We start from the raw sequence: 21,631 nt of genomic DNA, 5'->3' as shown, positions 1-21,631 counted from the left end.
GGTAGAAGTGGGGAAGCATTCCTTTGATTCTCTTTCTAAAGCACCTTCTGAAGATGTTTTTGGGTTTGTTTTGCTTTTACGTTGTCACGATTGCTTATAAATAAGAAAGCATTCCAAATATTTTAACACAGATATATACACGCATAAATATACATATATATTTACACAGGGACTGTCATCAATGTGTTTGATGATAGGCAGATTTTTTTTTTTTTAATGATAACTTTGCTTCTTTCTCTAAATCACAGATATTCACAAGCAGAGTTGGGGGTGTTTTCAAATGGTTGCAAATCCTCAGCCCATGTGATAAAAGATGCTGACATTAATATTCTGGTGTGCAAGCTAATTCCTTCAGCCAGCTGTGAGGCTGAGGCTCTGCGGACCGAGGTGAGACTGCCGCAATGTGCAGCGTGTGCAGGGTCCTCCGAAAGGCTGATCTGTTACTTGCACCTTGAGCAAATTGTAGCAGCTTGACTGTTTCCATGGGTGAGCAGAAGTAGCTCTGTTTTCTTGCTGCTGCGTTCAATTTACTGGCTGCCTCGAAAGGTTCAGAGTGGGCCTAGGGTTTGACTGTTAACTATTTATTTCCTATCAGTTTCTAGACTTCATCCACCATTGAACCCTCTGGTTTACAGAGGAGAGATGAGTAAACAAAATAGCACGAAATCAATAGTATTTAGCTCCGGTGTCTGCAGTGTGTTCATTAAGCAAATCTCCATCTTGCTCCCAGCCCCAGAGAACAGCCCAGTATTTTAAAGAGTACCATTGTGCTGAGTTGCTACTTTCAGGATGTTCCAGAAATTAACCCTATACTTTCTTATATCATTATCTAGTTATTTCTTCTATGTTTTCTTATCTTCCTATGTAGATTTCTAGGTCCCTGAGTTTAGAAAGTAATGTCTCCTTTGAATCCTCCCCAGCTTCCAACCATACAGTTGGTTTAAACGTAACCCTTACTGGTTGTGAAGAGCTAAGAACAGAGTCAGACACACGGCACATGCTCTGTGAATGTTTGTCGTTATTAAAATTTTAAACTGAAATTAATGAAAAAAAAGCCACAAGGTCTGACACGACTAAGGAGTAGCTGGGTCATTTTTGGCAGAGCCTCCATTTCTGCCCATCCTTCCTGCCTTCTGGATCGATGCTTGGCTCCAAGGCTCCACTTTCACTCAGGCTACAACCAAACAAGGTCCGTCACAAATAGCTTTGTCCATCAATACCCCCAACCCGATCTTCGTGACTCCACGGTCCAAAGGCACCTTGTACTCCGGACGACACAGGCTCTACAGGTCCGAGCTGCCTAGTGCCTGTGTGGTGTGCACCTGCTTCCCACTGCCATGCCCTCCCAGGAGTGTCCTCCCAGCCCACATGCAGGACCACCTCAAGCCCCTCCTCGCTAACATGAAGGCTTTGATGACGGACTCCATGCAATTGATCACTCCATCTGTGTCCTCGGGGTTATCTGGATATACTTAACACTGGTGATCTTACTTGTCTAGATATCTCCCTCCCCTATCAGATATAAGTCCTCAGAAAACAGGGTTGTGTCTTATTTATCCTTGTATATCAGTGCTTGACATATAAGGAGTGGTTAATAAATGTTTCTAAGTAAAACATGAACACCTGTCACTCTGTAAATTTCTAGGGTAACACTTGCCATGCCCCCACCCGCATCCTCCATCCCAGCATCAGTCTACCCTCATGGAGTGACCTGGTCGCTTGGCCTAGGTCTCCCTTCCCGGCACTTTCTTGACCACTCTCACTCTTTCTTAGCTTCTGGATTTTCTCTAACTCTTAATGGAGATCTATTAATTATTGTTGTTTAGCACCAAAATTCTTTATTTGGGAAGGAGACATGCTTCTAAGAGGTATTGAAGGATAAAATAAAAGATACTAGCAATCTTGAGATAAGATTAGCTCAATCCAACTATCTAACATGAGATGCTGTTGCAGATCTCCGAAGAGGCAGTTAGGGTCATAACAGGGAAAATATATGAGAATGAAGAGCCTATCAACTTTTTCAAAGAGTGAGCAGAAAAATACAAAGAACAGAGAGCCACGTGGACTGATGAAGAAAGGAGAAACAAAAGCAACCACTGAGCTGGTCACAGAGCTTGTAGGTGGTTGAGCCTCCATCAGAAACAAGGTCTCATGTCGTCCACAGAAGACTTGTCCTATCAGCATTATAGACAGAATTAAAACTCCCTATGCTGCCAAGCATAAACGTTCTTTTTTTTTTTTTTTTTAAGATTTTATTTGACAGAGAGAGACCCAGCAAGAGAGGGAACACAAGCAGGGGGAGTGGGGGAGGGAGAAGTAGATTCCCCGCAGAGCAGGGAGCCCGATGTGGGGCTCGATCCCAGGACCCTGGGATCATGACCTGAACCGAAGGTAGATGCTTAACGACTGAGCCGCCCAGGCGCCCCAAGCATAACCATTCTTTTGGTCACAGACATAGTTGCTGGGTTTATTCGTTGATGAACCTGAGTCTTAACGTTGCACCTTGTGGGCGGGGAGCAGGAGATGACAGAGAAGTTGTTTGGGGGGTTTTGTTGGGTTTTATTTCTTTGTTTGTTCTATAATCACGGTCGGACCAAGGAAACGGGATAGCTAGGAGTGAAACTCTGGGGCCACACCGCGTAGATTTGAAAAATGGCTCAGCCTCTTTTTAGCCATGTTACCAAGTAGCAATTTCCCCCTTTGACACATGTGCACGATAATGACGCCTTCCTCCCAGATTTGCAGAGAGGACTAAGTAAATTAATAACTGTGATGCTTTTAGTGAAATAGTTGGCATGTGGTAAGTGCTCAGGAAATTTTATCTATTAAAGAATTTTAATGTTTAATTTGATTTCCTAGAAAAGCGATTCCCACATTCAAGCTGCTGTATCGGACTTATTGAGCTCTTCACTCTTTGAGATCACTGTGATTTACTAGATACTGCCAAGAAAATATTCTAATGTGTCATATTTACTCATGTTCATAAATCTATGTGCATGCTACCTTCAACAAAGATATTTCTTACATTACGCATTACACACATAAACGTACGTCTTCGTCGAGGAACAATAAACGATGAATGTTTCTCTAATAGCCATAGATGAAGCAGAATAAAGGAAAAAGTGGCAAAATCAAAAAGGATGCTAGTGTCTGGAAATAAGGACAAGGTACAAAGAGGTAAGAAGGGTCAAACAGACAATCTGTCTCTTGCCACTGTCCTGTTCATCCAGCATTAGTCTACTGAGCTGAAGGACAGTCTCTAAAGGGCTATTCTTGGACTCCTCTCTTTCTAAGACAAGATAATCTCTTCAGCCAAGGCCCTTTGAGAGAGATACTTCTGGGTCACCTTCTAATTTCTCATGGCCCTAGATCAGTACCATGAACAGAACAGATATGTAATCATGAACTTTTTTTAAAAAAGATTTTATTTATTTATTTGAGAGAGAGAGAGAGAATGAGAGAGAGAACAAGAGAATGGGGAGGGTCAGAGGGAGAAGCAGACTCCCCGCTGAGCAGGGAGCCTGACGCGGGGCTCGATCCCAGGACTCCAGGATCATGACCTGAGCTGAAGGCAGTCGCTTAACCAACTGAGCCACCCAGGCGCCTAATCATGAACTTTTTATGCACTGAGAGTGGAGGAAAGAATGAAGAGAGAAAGGGTAAGTGCACAGAAGGAAAAGCCCCAAGGCCAGAATGAGAGAAAGGAGAAGCATCCATATGGTTACTTCTACAAAGGTTTCGGAGAACAAAAACTTATCTATGTGGGAGAGAATTCTCTGCAGATACACATAGGTATTCATGATGATCCCACAAAACAAAAAACAAAACAAAACAAAACTACCTAGCCTCCAGCACTTTAAAATCAGGGCAAAGGGCTAAAGTCAGGAAAATGTGTTTTGAGACAGAGATTTCCTATTTTTCTTTTCTTTTAACCACCCCAAAGAAATCATAGGCACATTTTAGCATAAGGTGGATCTTCACACTCAATTCTCATATTTTTTTTCTATTTGAGGAGAAAGAAATCAGGACCTAAGAAGAATAGAGTTGTGCTTTATTTTTTAGTAACATCTACAGTCAAAAGAACCTTTTGTTCAGTGGCCCAAGCCAGAAAAACTTATAAAGAAGGGTAGAATCAGGCCCCTTCTATAGATGTAACCAATTGGTGATCAACTTGTCCAAGGCTACAAAACTCAATGATAGCCAAGCCAAAACCAGGATCTGGATCTGCAAACTCCTAAGTGAAGATTCTTAAAGATTTCCAGATCTCTTATTATACTATTATTGTTAAATAGTAAATAGAGGGGCACCAGGGTGGCTCAGTCGGTTGAGTGTCCAACTCCTGGTTTCTGCTCAGGTCGTGATCTCGTTGGTCTTGAGACCAAGCCCTTCGTTGGGCTGTGCACTCACAGGGAGTCTGCTTGAGGATTCTCTCCCTTTGCCCCTGCCCCCCCCATAAATAAATCTTTAAATAGTAAGTAGATACACTGAACTAAGTCTACTATTTACACTACTAGAATTCTATTGAGTTTTAATTGAGATAATCTGATTTTTTTTGCTACCCATATTTATGCCATCATTTTACAAAAGGAGAATTAATCAAATACAATTTCCTATAGTTACAACTATATATATTCAATATAATTATTTTACAATGTACTTTGGTGTATATCGTAACATGTTGTTTGTGATTTAATTTCAACCCAGATAGGGAATTTTATTTCATGTTAAAAACAATGACTGAAGCACAGAGCTAAGGGGTTTTTGGATGTGTATTTCTTTTGGCATAGTTAGGAAGAATGTAAATAATGTACCATTATCAGTCATATTTTAGAAGTTTATTTCTTTTCAACTACGTTACAATTTTTGTTGTGTTTTATGCCAGTTCTTTTAGGTCAAGGTACAATGAATTACCATAATCAAGGCCAAATTATTCCATTAGCAGAAAATGGGTTTGATTCTACTCCTGCCCTAACCCCAGGAAGGTAAGTTAAAATTACAAATGAAGAAACAGAAAACAGTTGAAAGTAAGTTATTTCTGGAGAAACAAATAACTAATAAGATTGAGAGAGGCTCTTTCAGTGTAAAACCCAGCTGAATTGATTTTGCATGATATTCATCTTTCCAAATAACCTTTTTCGTCATTTCTCTCATCTCAAAACCTTCAAAGGCACCCCATGGTCTAGAGAACAAGGGTAGACCATCTTGACCTGACATTAGCTAGGGCCCCACATAGCCCAATTATGTGTACCTGTGCCAGCTTCTATCGCTTTACCAAAACCTTGTGCTCCACTAAGGCAATTTGTTGGGATTGACATCTCCTGACAAATAGGTAACATAAGACTCCAGAAAAACGTGAAGATAACCAAGATCCCATAGAACTTTCTGTGATGTTGGAGATGTCCTGTATGTGCTGTCCAAAGCAGTGGCTGTGAGCACCTCAGATGTGGCTAGTAAAATTGAGACACCACAATTTCACCTTTGTTTAATTTTAATTAAATTTAAACAACCACATTTGGCTAATACTCTATTGTATCACATAGCTCTAGAATATTGCAGTGGATTGTGGATATAAGCCTTTAAGCAAGGATTCCAAAATTTCAATTATTGATTGCTGCACAACACCCCAAGCCTTAGTGGATTAAAACAGCACTAATAAATTGTTTCCCATAATTGTGTAATCTTGGCCAGGCTAAGCTGTGTGGTTGTTCCACTCCACATGGTATTTGCTAGGACAGGGAGATCCAAAATGGCTCCTTCACTCACTCATCTTATGCCTCAGCTATCATGGCTGAAACAGCAGGGGGCTGGCTAAGTGTCTTTCTCTCTTCCCCCAGAGTATCTCCCTGTGGCTAGCCTGGGTTTTCTTACAACATGGTAGTCTCAGCGTAGTTGAACTTTTTACCTGGGACTGGCTTCCTAGGGAGAAGGTGGAAGCTTCCAGACCTTTAAAGTCTAGACTTAGAACTAGCACTGTATCACTTCTTCCACATTCTATTGGCTAAAGCCAGTCATGAGGCCAGCCCAGACTTAAAAGGAAGGGAACTAGGCTTTACCTTGAACAGAGAGGAATGGCACGTGCACAGAGGGAGAGGAGGAGTTGTGGCAGCCAGCTTTCGAGACTAACACGGCAAGTCTGGCAGAGTTGACTGGTCAGCAGGAGAGCTGACAAATGAAAAATGAAAAGTAACTTAGAATTTGCTTTGTAACAATCATAAAAAAGGAGAAAAGAGAGGGAAGTGGAGAAGAGTCGACCAGCTGGAGACCTATGAAAGCAAAACATCAAAACAACCAACAACCATGAGGGTGACCACCAGCCAATCCGAAGGAACACAGCTATCGATGAGGACTGATGGATAGCCACTGGTGGGTCCAACTTAAACACACACACACACACACACACACACACACACACACACACACACACAAGATTGTACATCTGGCCCAATTTTGTCTACTGACGCTCTACATGCAAGCTCTTTATTAGTGATCACCCTGACCCTCTCAAGGATGCCTGTCTTGGTATTACATGCCTTTATGGTCCCTCAAACAGCACCACGAAACTCTCAACTTCCTCAGAAGAGAGGAGCAGCACATTCTGATCAGGAAGCAAAACGTCACTGGAAAAGACATTAAGGTCTCTCGCCTTAGGAGTTCATCCTACTAGATGAATCAAACCAGATTTTCTTGAAGAGAATCACTCCAACCTCCCAAAACTGTAGAAATGGCACAGCACCACAGATGAGAAAAGTGCTGGCAATGTCCCAACCAAAACTAAAGGAAGAGTTTTATTAAGATGTTGACTCATTATCATGAGAGCTGAGCCTTCCTTATCGAGACAGTGGTGAAAGAGGGCAAGAGACATAAAAACAGAGAGGTGTGAGTTGTCTCTGTGATCCTGGACAATTAATTCAATACCTCTAAGTATCTGGTTTCTCATGCAAACAATGAACATAATTCTATCCACCCTGTAAGGTTGCCATAGAGAAACGCCAAAAAGGTTGGATTCAACGAATACTCATTTCCTTCCCTTAGCCTCATTCTGAGTTTCCCTGCTCTCTGTCTTAGGACACTGAGTGATGATAATCCAACTGTTCAAGGGGTTTTCAAAATGATGACCTTTTAGATGGCCTGAAAAGCATATGCTGTAGTCACACTATAATGTTCCCCATGAAAGGGAGGACTTGAGAAATGGAATGGTATTTCTGTAATAAATAACCTTTATCCGAATTTGAGTTGCTTTCCATTGCATTCCATACTTCAGAGAGGTTTACATTTAGTTGTCTTTTCATCTGAAAAATTAATGCTGCATCCTTTGGTAGCTAAAAGGGTCTTATCTTATCTAAGCCTGATGAGGCCTTTGATCCAACCCAAGTCTGCACAGATTAACTGCCATGGGAATACACCATGTCAACTCACCCTAATTTCACAGACATCCATACAATGCTTCATCACTACATCAGCCCGCTGCCATTGAAAGCCTATGAGGTATTAAGGCCAGGAAGTACAAAGAGCCATCGTAATTTCTCAGAGAATGCATAATCTCATTGGGGAGAAAAATATACAGATTACAAGATAGCCCACAATGCTGGCCTGTGCATAACGTGTTCCAAATGAATGACAAAGACCTCGTTTGCTGTAGGTCAAGGAGAGCACAGCCTCACAGAGCAGCACAGCGGGCTAAGGCTGCACCGACAACAGGAACTTTACAGTAGGGCCAAGAATGAGCAATCACATGTAAAGAATGGCAAAGGAAAAGAAAAGGCAAGCAGGTGGTGAGTGGGCTTAGGTGGGGATGTGTAAAGTCTCATGGAGACAATACTGACTGGGGCATGCATTGCTGCAGGCATAACGAGAATGACTGGGACCAGGTCATGAGTCCTTGGATCCTTGAACAACAGAGCCCAGACAGAAAGTACTAGGGGAGAAAGAATTTGAGATCTGGAGAATGACACGTGCCAAATGTTCTCGGTGGGGATGGATTTATTGCTGCCCCTCCCCTGATTATGTTTACCTTAAATATGACAGTTCCTGCCAAAAGCAGATCACAGGGCACCTCTCACAAAACCTTGTATATTGGTGATCTGTCATTTCCCGCCGAGCGGAATTGAAAAGTAATTTGACTAAAACAGCATTCTATAACTTTTCTCGCTGAGCCCTATCAAGTTTCCAACAGCCATTATCATTTTATTCCTCTTCCTAGAGATGTGATTTCTTATACCCTTGGCCAAACAGAAAGACCAACTACTTGCCTAAGTCATCAGTGAAAAGGACCAGAAAAAACACTAACGTAAGTGAAATTTTCATATAAACCTCTTCCTCATTCATAAATGTAGCACAATGTATACAAAACACCCAGAAATAGTGAGGACCCTATGAGTAGATGCATATTCTGCATGTGACCTGAGGCAATGGGGAAAGAGTACAGACTGCCTTCACCACCAGCCTAGAAGCTGTGTTCAGAATCCTGGACTCTGGTGCACTGAATCTCTCTCCATCCGACAGACGAATTGACTAAATGTTTACTCTTGAACTTCTTTGAACACTAACTTCTGCTTTTCAGTTTGTCGTGTCAATTTGTCTGAGCACTGAAATGGAAAACTGAATAGTTATTTCAAAAGTACAGATGGAGCCCCTTGTTTATAGTATAATTCTTTACACCAAATGGAACTGCAGGAGGTTCAAAATTTGTAAAGGTCTTCCAAAAATCCAAACACATTATTCATTTCAACAAATCTGACAATTTTTGAACTACATAAATTTTTGAACAATTTTTTTAGTCCATTCGTGTTAACTGAGGTTAATTTGAAGATACTGCTACTTCCCAAAAGAAGTAGTTGAATTCCAGAAGGCAATTTATGCCAAACATAATTCAGTTAGACTCTTCTATCTTAGGTGAACAAAGAAATTACCTGTAGGAAGGACATTAAAACTTTGAAAAATCTAGTCTAACTCATTTTACAGTTACCAGATAAATGTTTTTAACATAGTGGTAATGGCTTTTAATCTATTTGCACGAAAGATAAAATACAAACATTACCTTTTCCCATCTCTCATTAATTCTCATACTATTATAATTACATTTGTTATAAGCGTTTAGTTTTGTGCTTTTAAATAAAATCAGATTTTTTTTTGAGGTGGGGATAGTAAAATCTAATGGGAAAATAAAATAATTTTAATTCATTTCAGCCAATTGTGTTGGCTAGAGAGATTATGGCCTAAACGATCTGGTATGTTGACAAGTATCCACTGACAAGGTGTTCCAATCATAGGTGATTTTCAAAGCATGCTTTCAGAGACAACACTGTAAATATACATTCTTCTGGCATATTTTTAAATTTTGAATGCTAAAATTGCTACCTATAAAGAGATTACTACCTATAAATGAACAGAGAACCGTGAAAGCTGGAAGTCTGGCCAATTGTGGGGCTTTTAGGCTGTCTTTTTTTTTTTTTTTTTCCCAACAAAGAAATACAAATTGCTGCTTGAAATAAAATTAGTTTCTATCTTTGGACACCCTCAATGAGATGTTTGTGTTCAGTCTGATTTATATGGGGTAGAAATCCAAACCTGAATTTTCCAAATCACCTTTGCATTTTACTGCTTATTGATGCTATACAATAAGAGAGCTCTGCCCCAGAAAACAGGTTTCTAACGCAAAAATAGATGATTTGCAAAAGTGACCTGCATAATTAGGTGAACTGGCCACCCACGTGTGCCTTCCTGATACCATCAAAGATACTGTGGAGGGGACAAAATCTAACCCTCATTCCTTTTAAAAATGAATCTCCTTCAAAACAACAAAAGAGAAATTTGGAATTTCATGAGGATTACTCAGAATCCTCCAAAATAGTCTTAGCTTTGTCAAATCTGGATTTAAATGTCAGTAATTTAAGGCTAGCTTTATGAATACAATGTCTATCTCCTGCAGCTGGGCCATATTATTTCAGTGACTTTTTTATGCTGAAGTTGGCTATAAGTTCTATGCTTGATTTATGAAGCAAAACACTCTATTTACTGTACAATGCTAGAGTGCTGACATGCGGGGTCACTCCATAATGCATTTGGAGTGGAGCGTGGGAACAGGGTTAAATGAGCAACACGCAATGGTTTATGAATGTAAAATGTGGCTTTTACAAAAAGAAAGCAAGATTCTAAGAGCCCAAATGAAAATTGTGACAAACAGTAGCAAGCTGTTTGAATTGATTTGAAAGCACAAAGATTACATTTGACTAGGCAACTCTGGACTCCACTGAAAAGTGCAAAGTGTAAAAAAATAAATAAATAAAAATGGCAGTACAGACTTGCCAGCAATCCTCAGGGTGGTAGGTTTCCATGAGCTTAAGAATTTCTCATGCTTCTATGGGTCCTCCACTATAACGACTGCCTCTTTTTTTAGGAAGTCAGGAATATAAGAAATAAACAGAGAAGTGTTCTATATGGATATTCTTCAGATTGATCCCAGTTGTCAAATCTGGGTGACCCATAACCTGAAAAGCTTCAGGCACATGCATTAATACAACACAGATGATTCCATCATATTTTGAATTTTAATTCTAAAATGAAAAGTATGCACTCTCATAGCTTCTTTCTTATAGGGTCAACAAAAGAGGAAATAAATGGATGAATGGTAGAAAAGAGTACTGATACTCTCTTCTGGTAGGTTTTGTTTTGGTTTTGTTTTGGGGTTTTTTTGGCAGGGGTGGGGAGCAATTTTCTAAATTTTTTATATCAAATGGCCATGAAAACCATGTGGAGTTCAGGTGTGAGATGAAGAATATAAACTTGGACAAAGCTGGTCAAGGGATCTGCTAGTTCTTCAATCCATGTGTGATTTCTTCTAAAATCATTTCTCTAAGTAGAGATAGCAGAACTTTCGAAGGAAACGTTCCAAGTCTGTGCCACATGGAAATCGTGGAACGCTCTTCATCAATGTTTTGAATGTCTGAGAACATACCAGGAGCGTCTAACTTGTTTTGGGAATGTGCTCCCGGAAGCCGTGAGCCCCAGATATTCAAAAGCAGAAAAGGGAAAACAGGCAAGCATGGTGCGAGACCTGGGCAGCTGCTGGAAAGGAATCGGGGGAAAAGGAGAGAAAAAGGGAATGAGAAAAACACGTTTGTAGAAAGCAATTGTTCTGGAGGCAGATTAATCTTGTTTTCATTTGAGATTAGGCTGCCACTACGACTTAACTGCTGTCAGAGCTGGATGCCATTTTACAGTTAAAACAATACCCACTTGAAAAAATAAAACTGATTGCATTTGAGAAAACATTCGTACAATTTTTTCCAGATTCTCCTCTGACATTAGGGGAGACTTTGCCAGGGTTACCACGTGATCACACTGATCCTGATCCTAAAAGTGGAACAGCTGGGTAAAGTATTAAAGGTGCCTTAAACATGGGCCTTCTACAAAAAAAAAAAAAAAAAAGTAATCAAAAGGCAATGCCCCAAAGCAACTGAATACTGTAAACTTATCTTACAGGGAGATCGTTCTCAGATACTAAGGGTGTGACCCAAATGGTTCAGTGAAACTTAATTTCCTGCGAGGGAGGGAAAGAATGACAAACCCCTAATTTGATTAACTCAGGATGAGAGCTGGTAGGTCTCCCGCCACTCCTAGGACTGATAAGATTTCAGCCTAATAGCTGCAGTCAGGGGAGAGCCCCCACCTTTTTTGGGGACAACACTTGTGCTATCAAACAGATGGAATATTTTATCAGTCTAAAAGAGGAGAGAAATAAAATGATTTGCGCTCCCGAGAGTCTTTCCACATTTTGATTTGAACTATAGGGTTTCGTTTGCCAGGGTTCACAGCTCAATAGATAACCCAGTATCAGTAAAGCCGATACTGACCCTATCCAAAGCACCACTGGATAACTACTTTCTGTTGAACAGAGTATGGAGTATAATGATAATTTTGTCATATGAAAATGGGTGACTGCTATCCCTCCCCCTTGACAACTGACATTCTGAGAAGCAATTGGATATCTCACGTGGAGTAAAAGAAAGATGGTATGAGTATAAGCCCACGAATTAGTATACAATCTAGTACAATGCAAATGTTGACTCTCTGCTTAGCTTTTGTCCCATATTGTCGGGTGTCCGTACAGCAAAATACTAAGAGGAGTCACAATAAAATTCTATCTTCAATGGGCTATTAGGAAATTAAAAAAAAATTTTTTTTTAAATTAAAGATGAAATAACATTAGGTAGAAAACATGTAAGGGGACATATCAATATTAAGCAATACAAATGGAAATAACTTCCAAGAGGATTCGATTCTTTGCCTTTCCCTGCCCCCCCCAACCACCTCTGCTTTCTGGCACCAGCTGACTCCCCCTTATCATGGTTCAAGCCCAGAGTCACCTTTGACTTCTCATTACTTCCAGCTTCCAAGTCATGAAGATTTTTAATCACATTCCTGAGTATGTTCCCTGCTTTTTTGTTCTTACTACCTTTCTTGAGTATCTTGTCACTTCTCCTCTTGTCTCTCCATCTCCTCTTTTCTATTTTCATTTCAATTCATGCTATAAACCAGTGCTAGAGTGACCTTTTAAAATGCACATCTGAGTGTATCATGCCCCTGCTCTGAAATCTGCACTTATTCCCTGTTGCCCAAGCAATTAGATAGCTAACTCTCCGTTACTGTTTTCATGGGTCTGTGCCCTACAGCTTGAATTTACTTTGGAGCCTCCCTCTACACTAGACATTCCAGTCCAACAATAGTTATCACAGTTCCCTAAAACTGAGCTGAATGCTTTATAATTGCACTCAAATTCATTACTCATTATTGAGACTCATTTCAAATACTATTTCTCTCTTATAAAGAGGTTTCTTTTCATCAGTTAGATGTAATATCTCTTCTTTATTAAACATTCTTTATGGCAATTATTTTATGTTGCGTGCTTTTATAGCTCTTTGGGTACTTATCCCACTGTACCTAAGCTTAAGCTCCTTGAGGGCAGGGCATCTCTCACTCATTTTTGGTATTCCCTCTAGGACTCTGAGTAGTGCCTTAGACATAATAGCTTCTCCATAAATACACACTGATTTGAATAAGATGCAAATGTAAAATGCAACAAGAAGGAAAAACACAATTTTATGTCATTTCAATAAAAAAAGAGGTAGAGTTTGAAAGGCATCATGCTCCACAACAGCTTATACATTCATAAAATATGCATTCAAAAAAAAGTAGATGGAAAAACTCATTTTAGGGGAAAATCTTAATGAATGTACATAATTCATATTCTGGAATGAACAGCTCACCCTTCAGAAATGGAAAGCATTACCATTACTCCCAAACACAAATCCATCAAAATTAAAAGTGTAAAGGAACTATTAGATCATCTTGGTTTTCGCTCTGTCAACTCCAGATCTTGACTTCATTCCATTCCTTACCACGACTGGAAGCAGAAGTCAGTTTTAGTCTATTTTCAAGTCTTTTCACAAATGGATATTAAATGACTCAAGTGACTTTTTTTTTTAGGAGGCCGGTTTCATCAACAAGTAATAATTTATTCTGCTTGCGAATAAAATCTTCCCAATGTTTTAGAGGTCACTAGTTGCACAATGGAGGTTTGCACTTTCAGTCTGTTTTCCTTGAATAAGTTGGTCTCGTTTTCAGCCCCACCCTTTTTTTCTCTAAAATTTAGAGAATAAGAAATATCCAAAGACGTTTGGATGTTCATCTTTTGAGTGGTGAGTTTTATTTATTTCAGGATGTCATCTGGAGAAAAATGCTAAATACCTCATGCCCACTGGAATTCCATATCAGTGGCAACTGCAAAGGTTGGTGCCAGGGCATCAGAAACTGGGTATATCAAGAAACGTAGTAGGATGATGAACTTGATCTGGTTTGCTCAGGACCTTCCCAGTTTGGGCATTGCAAGTCCCATGTCCCCAAAAACCCCTCAGTCCTGGACAAATGCTATGGTTGGTGATCTTATTGTTAACAGCAGTGCCTGGGGATAGGATCCCTCCATTGCAAACCCTACTTTAACCCTGAATATTGTATTGTATGTATAGTACTTATTTTAAAAATTTTAATTAAAATTATAAAATGACGACAGGGAGCCCTAACAACCCACTTGATAAAAAAGACAAAAATGTGCCAGATAATACAAAAACATAAAATATTGATTGATTCCATCTTGGTCCCAAGAGAAAAGGCCTCCCCAGACCAGCAACACTAACCTGGGGATTCCAGACCCCTCCAGAATTATGGAGTATCCATAAGGATACTGCAGATTCATATATGTATACCTAATCGTATCTACAGACAGAATAGTAAGACTCACAGAAACATGTATTATTGTACTTGAAATATTTGTAGGAATCACTATCATAAGATAAGAATTCATTTACAATTTTTAAAAAAATCAGTGCATGAGTCTTAGAATTACAGACTTTCAGAGCAGGATGGGACCTTAGATATCTACTCATCCAACCCCGCTTTTTTTACAAATGTGGAAACTGAGTTGCACAGCTAGTTAATGGAGTGTGGGCTCTGTGAACGAATCTACCTCATGGTGCTAAGCTAATTACAGTACGGTTTATATAGCTTTTATAGAATTGTGATTAAGTCCTGTGGGGATATGTGATCACCAATTTGCTATCTATCTTCAATGGCATTAAACAGTGACTCCCCCCTCCCTTGAGTTATCATACAGTGAGCATACAGTGAGTATGGAGTACAGTGGGAACAATGACCTGTAACCTATGCTTGGTTCTGCTACCAACTCATCAAGCCATTTTGGGCAAGTCATTTACCAGCTCTAGACTTTGGTGTCCTCATCTAGAAAAGAAAGGGACTGGCCAAAATAATCTCTTATGTCCCTTTTCTCACTAACATTTTATGAGTCTGTAAACCATTAAGAGAACTTCCTTGGTCAAAGCTTATAGAAAATTGGCTCCTGGAGTTTTAGCAGAAGCCAGGATTATACAGTCAGTCAATGTCAGAATTACAATTAGAATCTAATTCTCTGGACTCACTGCTTTTTATCTACTTCGGTCCCCATAGTATATATAATTAAGCTTGCAATGATTGCCATCTGCCCCTAGGAAGTGTGGAATCACAGATCAACACAACCATGGAAAAGAGAAGAGTAGAGGGTAGTGATAAAGTCCACACTCAGGAACTTGAGATCTTCTACTAGGTGAGTTATATCCAACAATAACAGTTATTGGTATCATTAGTGTTTTTGCTGTTGTCATGGTTATTATTAATTACTTATATTTGAGGGATGCCTTAGAGGTTATGAATCACATTACCTATATATATCATCTTATTTAAGTCCACAGATATATTCTGAAATATGAGAAATACTTGCTTTTACCATCATTTTACGAGCATGGTGACTGAGGCTCCAAGACTACATTCTCTCCTAAGTTAGGCATTAACCATATGCAGCTATTGAAATTTAAATGCATTAAAATCAAATAAAATGTAAAATTATGTTTCTTGGTCTCACTAACCACACTTCAAGTGTTCAACAGCCACATGTGGGTAGTGGCTACCATATTGCTTAGCACAGGTATGGAACGTTTCCACCATTGCTGAACGTTCTATTGGATGGCCAGCCCTGGAAGATTGTGACTTGCCCAATTCCACACAGCTAGTAAGTGGTAGAGCCAGGGCCTTGGTCTTCTGACCTGAGGTCCCAGGGGCCCCACCCCAGGACAGCTTCTTCTCACCACCTAGCCTATATTTCTCTTGCTCTTTAATTAGCTATGTCCACTAAAGAAATGCAAACCAATTTTAATACTGCCTCAACGGATGCATGATAAGGTAGCCCCATTCGAGTTTACAGAATGTACTGGAATACCAGGTGATAAAGCAGACACTCAAGGTCTGAGTGAAGAACTAAATCTCAAGCATGTCTACTAGTAAACTGAAAATTAAGTCTTTATTGTTCTGTGCCTTTTAAACACCAAAGAATTTTCAAATATCATTAGTGACAGGGTTCTACTTTTCAAAGACTAATTCTGAATCTGGAGTCAGCCAAAAAGAGGCAAAAGCAGGACCAGAATGCATACCACTTGGAATTCTAGCCACAGCAATTTTACCCACATTCATCATCCCACATTTTCTTTAAAAAAAAAAAGAAAAAAATGTATTAATAAACAAATTAAAGGAAAAATATGAACTTTATCACACTTTCATCTGTACTGATTTTTACACAGTTGTTACAGAAAGACTTACTATTTACTTCCATATCTATACTTAATTCAAAACTAGGAAAATAAACTTAAGCTTACCAAAAGGGCAACAAAGCCTAGTAAATTTTTTTCCAACTCACTTTTGAATAGATCATAGGTGTATATACCAAAAAAGAAACAGTATGAGATCTGTAAAGTCTGAGCTTCAAAGGTACACTATGTCTTGCTCAGAATCTTCCTTAACTCTTTCCTAATTGCGTGGCTTCCAGTGAATCCCTAGTAAACTCTCTGAAACTCAGTTTTTCCTCATCTGGGAAATAGATTAACTATTAGCTACCTTACAGGGTTAATTTGAGGACTGATGGTAATCTACATATAGCACACACAGTATCCGGTGAAATGCAGGTATTTAATAAGTAGGAAGTACTGTTATTAATTTCCCTTGAGGGAAAAACACTAACATACCCGTAAACCAATCACTGCTTCAGTTGAAAAAAAAAAAAAATCAAGCCATTAATAAAGTAAAAATTCTCACTGAAAGAATCACCAATCGAAGTTGTTACCTAAATGTCATGCACTATCCTATCTCACCTGAACTGTATTTATTTATTTATAATAAACCTCTCATTGAGCAGTTAACAGAACCCTGGATCCAGAAAATCTTGTTTTTAGATATCAGTTACATATGTGTATGTTTATAGGTTTCACCCCAGGGAGAAAATCCAAATACTCATCTTCTACCTAGGTTTTGCAAGAACAAGTTCTATGGTAACTTCTAAATTCATTATTAGCAAAGGTTGTATTTAAGATTCCTATGTCTACTGCTTAATAACACCCAAATTAGTCTCGATGGAATTAGCTGTAATTAAGGACATTGTGAAATATGGTGGGGCAAACAGAATTACACTGTATTACTTTATTAATAATATTCTTTAACTACACTGTAAATTGCTATTAGGCCTGCATATTACTGCCTGGATATGGAAATAGTCTTTTGCTATGCTAATCTAACACAATTTTCTTTTAAATGTAAACAAATTATACTCTATTAATATGCTGTTCTACTTGCATAGTTAATTATTGTAACAGTAAGAATAAAATTGTTCTGCTTTCTCTGTTTCTGATGGAAAAAGGGCTACATAAATAGTTTAATAGGGAACTAATTATGCAAAAAATTTAGATGCCTAAAATGTGTTTGTAATTACATTAAAATGGTCTTCTGTTCAAATATTGGAAAGCCTGCTAATTGGAGGCTAGCTGAAAATTTAAATATTGTGAATCAATGATTTTAATACAGTACATGTTTGGTTGTGTTTCTGTTCATATTTGTCTTGAAAATGAAGAGAATATTTAACAGTGTTTAATAAGAGAGGGTCTGAGTTTCATACCAATGAAGTTAGTCCACAGCAGACTGGAATTTTAAACATGTACTTTACAGCATTACCATTAATTTACTCAAGGGGTATGGGCAAGTTTTGGCTCAGGAACAACAACAAAAGTATATCGCTTGGAGGATAAGTTGATGTGAAAAGAAAATCTAATGTAGACCAAATCAAAGAGTCCTGGAAAATGCCCCATGACAGGCAAACCGGAGTTGATACGGTTGTAAATTGCTAAATTGTTTTAGATAAATAAACACATGTAGCAGATCACCTGCCTACTCTCCAAGGATTTCCAAGTGAGTCACCTTATCCAGTTGTAATTAAGGAGTGTTAAAGATGTAGTGCCTTGTTCTAAATGATTCTTCGTGGCATCCAAGCTTTTATTTTGATGCGTAACGGAGGTTCTTAATCTGAGAAGAAAAATGCAATGCTAAAATAAGCGCACTCTTTTGGAGAGAATTTCAACAACCTGTCCTGAATTTTAAACTATTTTGGAAAAAAAGAAGGGCAAACTGTTCATTATAATTTTTACGACAATACAAATGAGAGTACTGCATATGTAACCAGGATTAATTGCACAGATAATTGGGAGCCCAGAAATAACTTTATAATTTAAAATTCTTGCTTACTTAACAGAGCTGTTGTAAGCATCAAGAGATAGAATGTACTTGAAAACGTGTTGAAGACTATAAAGCCCACAAGGAAGGTAGCAAGACAATCACTATGGTTATTAATAATAAGGAAAAAGATGAAATGTCAGTTGTCCTATAATGTAATCCCTGCTGGATAGTGCCTTCCACTCAAACTTCCGTACAATGCAGTGGTTAGGCTTGAGCTCTGGAAGCAGCAGACCAGAGTGTGACTCCTGGCGCTACGTCCTCGGGCCTGATAGACCGAGAGATGATGCTCTGCAGATCTGATTTAAGTTCTAATCCAGGGAACAGTCACAACCAGTCAACCGACTCCTTTCTCAAGAACCACTACCACATTCTTTGACCTAAAGGGTAGCTTTTTGCTGATTTGGAAAGGAAAAAAAAAAAAAAAAGTCTACAAAATCAGAATTAGTTGTAATTGCTTTTAAAGATACTGTCTATTGGGCAAAGCCCAACACCTTAGCCTTAGTTCAAGACCTTCTGCCCTTAGACCTCTCCCTATCACTCCTGTTAGTTCTCTACGCTACTCAGCCGAGGGGTCCTTTTTTCCCCAAAATGCCACACCCCTTCCCACATCTGGACCACTGGGCCTGCTATTCTCCTTGCCTGGAATGCTCCCTCCTTTTTCCCATTCCCATTCTCTCTCTTCTCTAAAGCCCTTCCCTGAACACTCTGGGTCTCGGGGACTTCGCCCTTCTCTTTGAATTCCACCAACATGTAACGTCTGGACCTTTTCCTTGGCGCATGGCTTGCTTGTAACTTTGCTCTCTTAGTATTAGATGTATTTTACTCTAACTTGAGAATATGCTCTTCCAGATACTTTCTACATCGTTATGTTTCTAGCACATGGTATGACAGGTAGTAGGCTTTGTACAGATTCTTGCTCTTTTGCAAGGGCAAAAGCACATGGCCCTCAAAGAGTATGTGCAAATGTTCCTAAATCAGGTTAGCCAGTTTATCGTAAATCATCCATTTAAAACGGGCAAGGTGAGACAGGGAATCTGAGCCTACTGACAGTTCTGTTTATCCACATGATAGGCCTCTGTGTCTGAGACTTCTTGCACGACCGTAGAACAGTTGATGACAAATATTTTGGTGAGGTGGTATCTCATCTAAATCCATGCTGCCACTACCCTGTGATTACCCACCTCTGCTACCTGATACTGGAGCTCGGCATAAAACACGTATGTGAAAACTCTCAATCCTGTTTTTCCTCAACTAAAATTATTGCTCATGTCTCTTTTCAAAACAAAAGCTTCAAAGATGCAGGATTTCTATTTCCTGTAAATGTTCATTTGGGGTATTTATTATGCCTCATGAAAGGCAGATGACCATCATACTCTCTGCTGATGGGGAAGAATAATCACAAACTCACTCCCCAGCTCACACTGGTAGTTTAGCCATCAGTATCTACCTTTGAAAAAATGCCACCAGGACTTTTATACCAGTGGAAAATCATGTATTGATTGATGCAGTCATCAATTAATGTATTCCCTCCTTTCTTCCCACAATTATTAATGAGCAGTGAAATGCCAACATGGTGGAAACAGAAGGCAGAGTAAAGAACAGAAAAGACACTGATCATTTAAAACTAAAGAGGCAGCTCATGAATAATGGATAGCTATGTGCATACAAATTGCCAGGAGAAATAATTTCTATTTTTCTACGATAGTGTCCTTAGCCCTGTACTTCATTCAGAAGGGTTCTATTCCTGAGGCCAAGAGGGTATACTATGCGTATATTCCACACAAATACTTACGAGAATGAAAAATAGCTAAATTTTCCTTAATAAGTGGAACAATCAACCTAGTCGGGTACGTTCCCTAAATTAAAAATTTTCATCACAGAGAAGAGACCCATTCTTGTCCACTCAGAGCCTTTATTCTTTACCATCTGCCGTGTTTCGATCTACAGAAACCCGGAAACACCTTGTTCAGTGGATTGTCATGGAGAGAGACCCCCAAAGGCACGTCCAATGGAAAGTAGGTCACAGGGAGACGCTAAGCCCACTAATTTATTTTTCCTTTTTCAGTTGGCATATATATGGTGCTTTCTTGACCTTTTGCTATTTTTTCCACCAGTTGCATTACATATACATATAACATGACCACTGAAAATATCATATTATCTATGCCAGACTAGTCCATTTTATTATGTTCTGATATTCCAGCACATGACTTACAGACAGAATATTAAACTCCAAGAAGGATTTGGCTCAGTGCACGTGTTGCCACTGGTAACCCACGGTAAGAAGGTAACCCTATATGTTCACAAGTGCCATATGTCACATGCGTATATACATATGCAGGCACAGAAACTGTTTTTAGAAAACTCATGCTTTCCAATAAAAAGAAAAAAAAGAAAAGAAAAAAGTATTCCTTGGAGTATATCACCAGAGATTTAGGCTATTGATTCAATTTATTCTCCAACTTTCAGAGCTTTATTTCTGGTTTTACAGGAATTACAGGAAAACCAAGTTATAAAACTTCTCAAGCAACAGAGAATGAGTATTTACTGACAAGTCCCAATGAAATGAAGTCTATCAGTAGATGCCCAATGTAAGCCACTTAAAGATTTAGATTCAAGCTAGCTAGAGCTTTAAAAAAAAAAAAAAAAAAGACAAAAGTTAGTTCGTTTTCTAACAAAATAATAGCCCCAATTGTTAATATATATACATCCAATAATATATATATCACTGGATATATACACATATGATCAGTATTATATACACATGTACATATATAATCATATATATACATATATAATTGATAATATTTATATATTCCTGATCATTTATATAATAAAGCTCTGGTAATAAAAGATTCTTTAATGGACTATTTTTTTTTCCACGTCTCCCTCAAAAGTCAAAACTTCAGGACACTGAAGATGTGAGAAGATGAACTAGATTAATATTTTCCAGTCTGACCATTCAAAACCAAACCCTAATGCAGCACCATTTATGAAAATTTAACATTTTTCAAAAGGGAAAACTAGTTTCTTGCAAGACCTTATAGGCTTCTTGATATCCTCTTGGTTTGCTCCGGGATGGAAAGAACACATACTCAAAATCAGGGGGAAGAAGATCTCATCTGGAAGACAACAGCTATGTTTGTCGTGCTTTGTTTTAAACTTTGGTGAATGCCTCGAGGAAGGCTACAATGAAGCAATTGAATAAAGACTTGAAAGGCCCCAAATCAGAGATCCGGAAGCTTCTCAGGAAGCCCTCTTATCTGGAATGGCCATTTGCTGTAATGAATGTAGAAGGCTGCCTCATTTTCTTCAATAGGATTGGAACTGGACAGAGTGTGGGGAAGATAGCACCATGATGCACCTTTATGTGATCCCCATTCAAAGGGCAGAGCAAAAAGGAACAGTGCTCATATGCGGTGCTATTAATTATACAACTGGTTTCTTTGGAGCAAAGGAATATTCCTAAGAA

General features: G+C 38.9%; 1 long non-coding RNA gene across 13 annotated transcripts in view; it reads left to right on the top strand.

Annotated features, from left to right (window-relative positions):
* Positions 1-21,631, top strand: part of LOC113912833 — a 41,010-nt gene that overhangs the window by 8,548 nt on the left and 10,831 nt on the right. For 4 of the 13 annotated variants that reach the window (XR_003517003.1, XR_003516996.1, XR_003516993.1 and 1 more), the window contains 9 exons: positions 249-387; positions 2,860-3,177; positions 4,883-4,982; positions 8,201-8,287; positions 10,596-10,656; positions 13,718-13,787; positions 15,060-15,154; positions 19,231-19,376; positions 20,107-20,174. This is a non-coding gene — a long non-coding RNA (uncharacterized LOC113912833). Of the gene's footprint in view, positions 1-248; positions 388-2,859; positions 3,178-4,882; positions 4,983-6,220; positions 6,364-7,639; positions 7,773-8,200; positions 8,288-10,595; positions 10,657-13,717; positions 13,788-15,018; positions 15,155-19,230; positions 19,377-20,106; positions 20,175-21,631 lie in introns of all 13 variants that reach the window. The other 9 variants (XR_003516995.1, XR_003516997.1, XR_003516999.1 and 6 more) reach the window with 7 other exon arrangements.

Source organism: Zalophus californianus, chromosome 14 (genome assembly GCF_009762305.2).
Source record: "Zalophus californianus isolate mZalCal1 chromosome 14, mZalCal1.pri.v2, whole genome shotgun sequence".
In the NCBI taxonomy this organism is placed as follows: Eukaryota; Metazoa; Chordata; class Mammalia; order Carnivora; family Otariidae; genus Zalophus; species Zalophus californianus.
The sequence above is the reverse complement of the archived record's forward strand: the minus strand, read 5'-3'. Positions and strand labels throughout refer to the sequence as shown.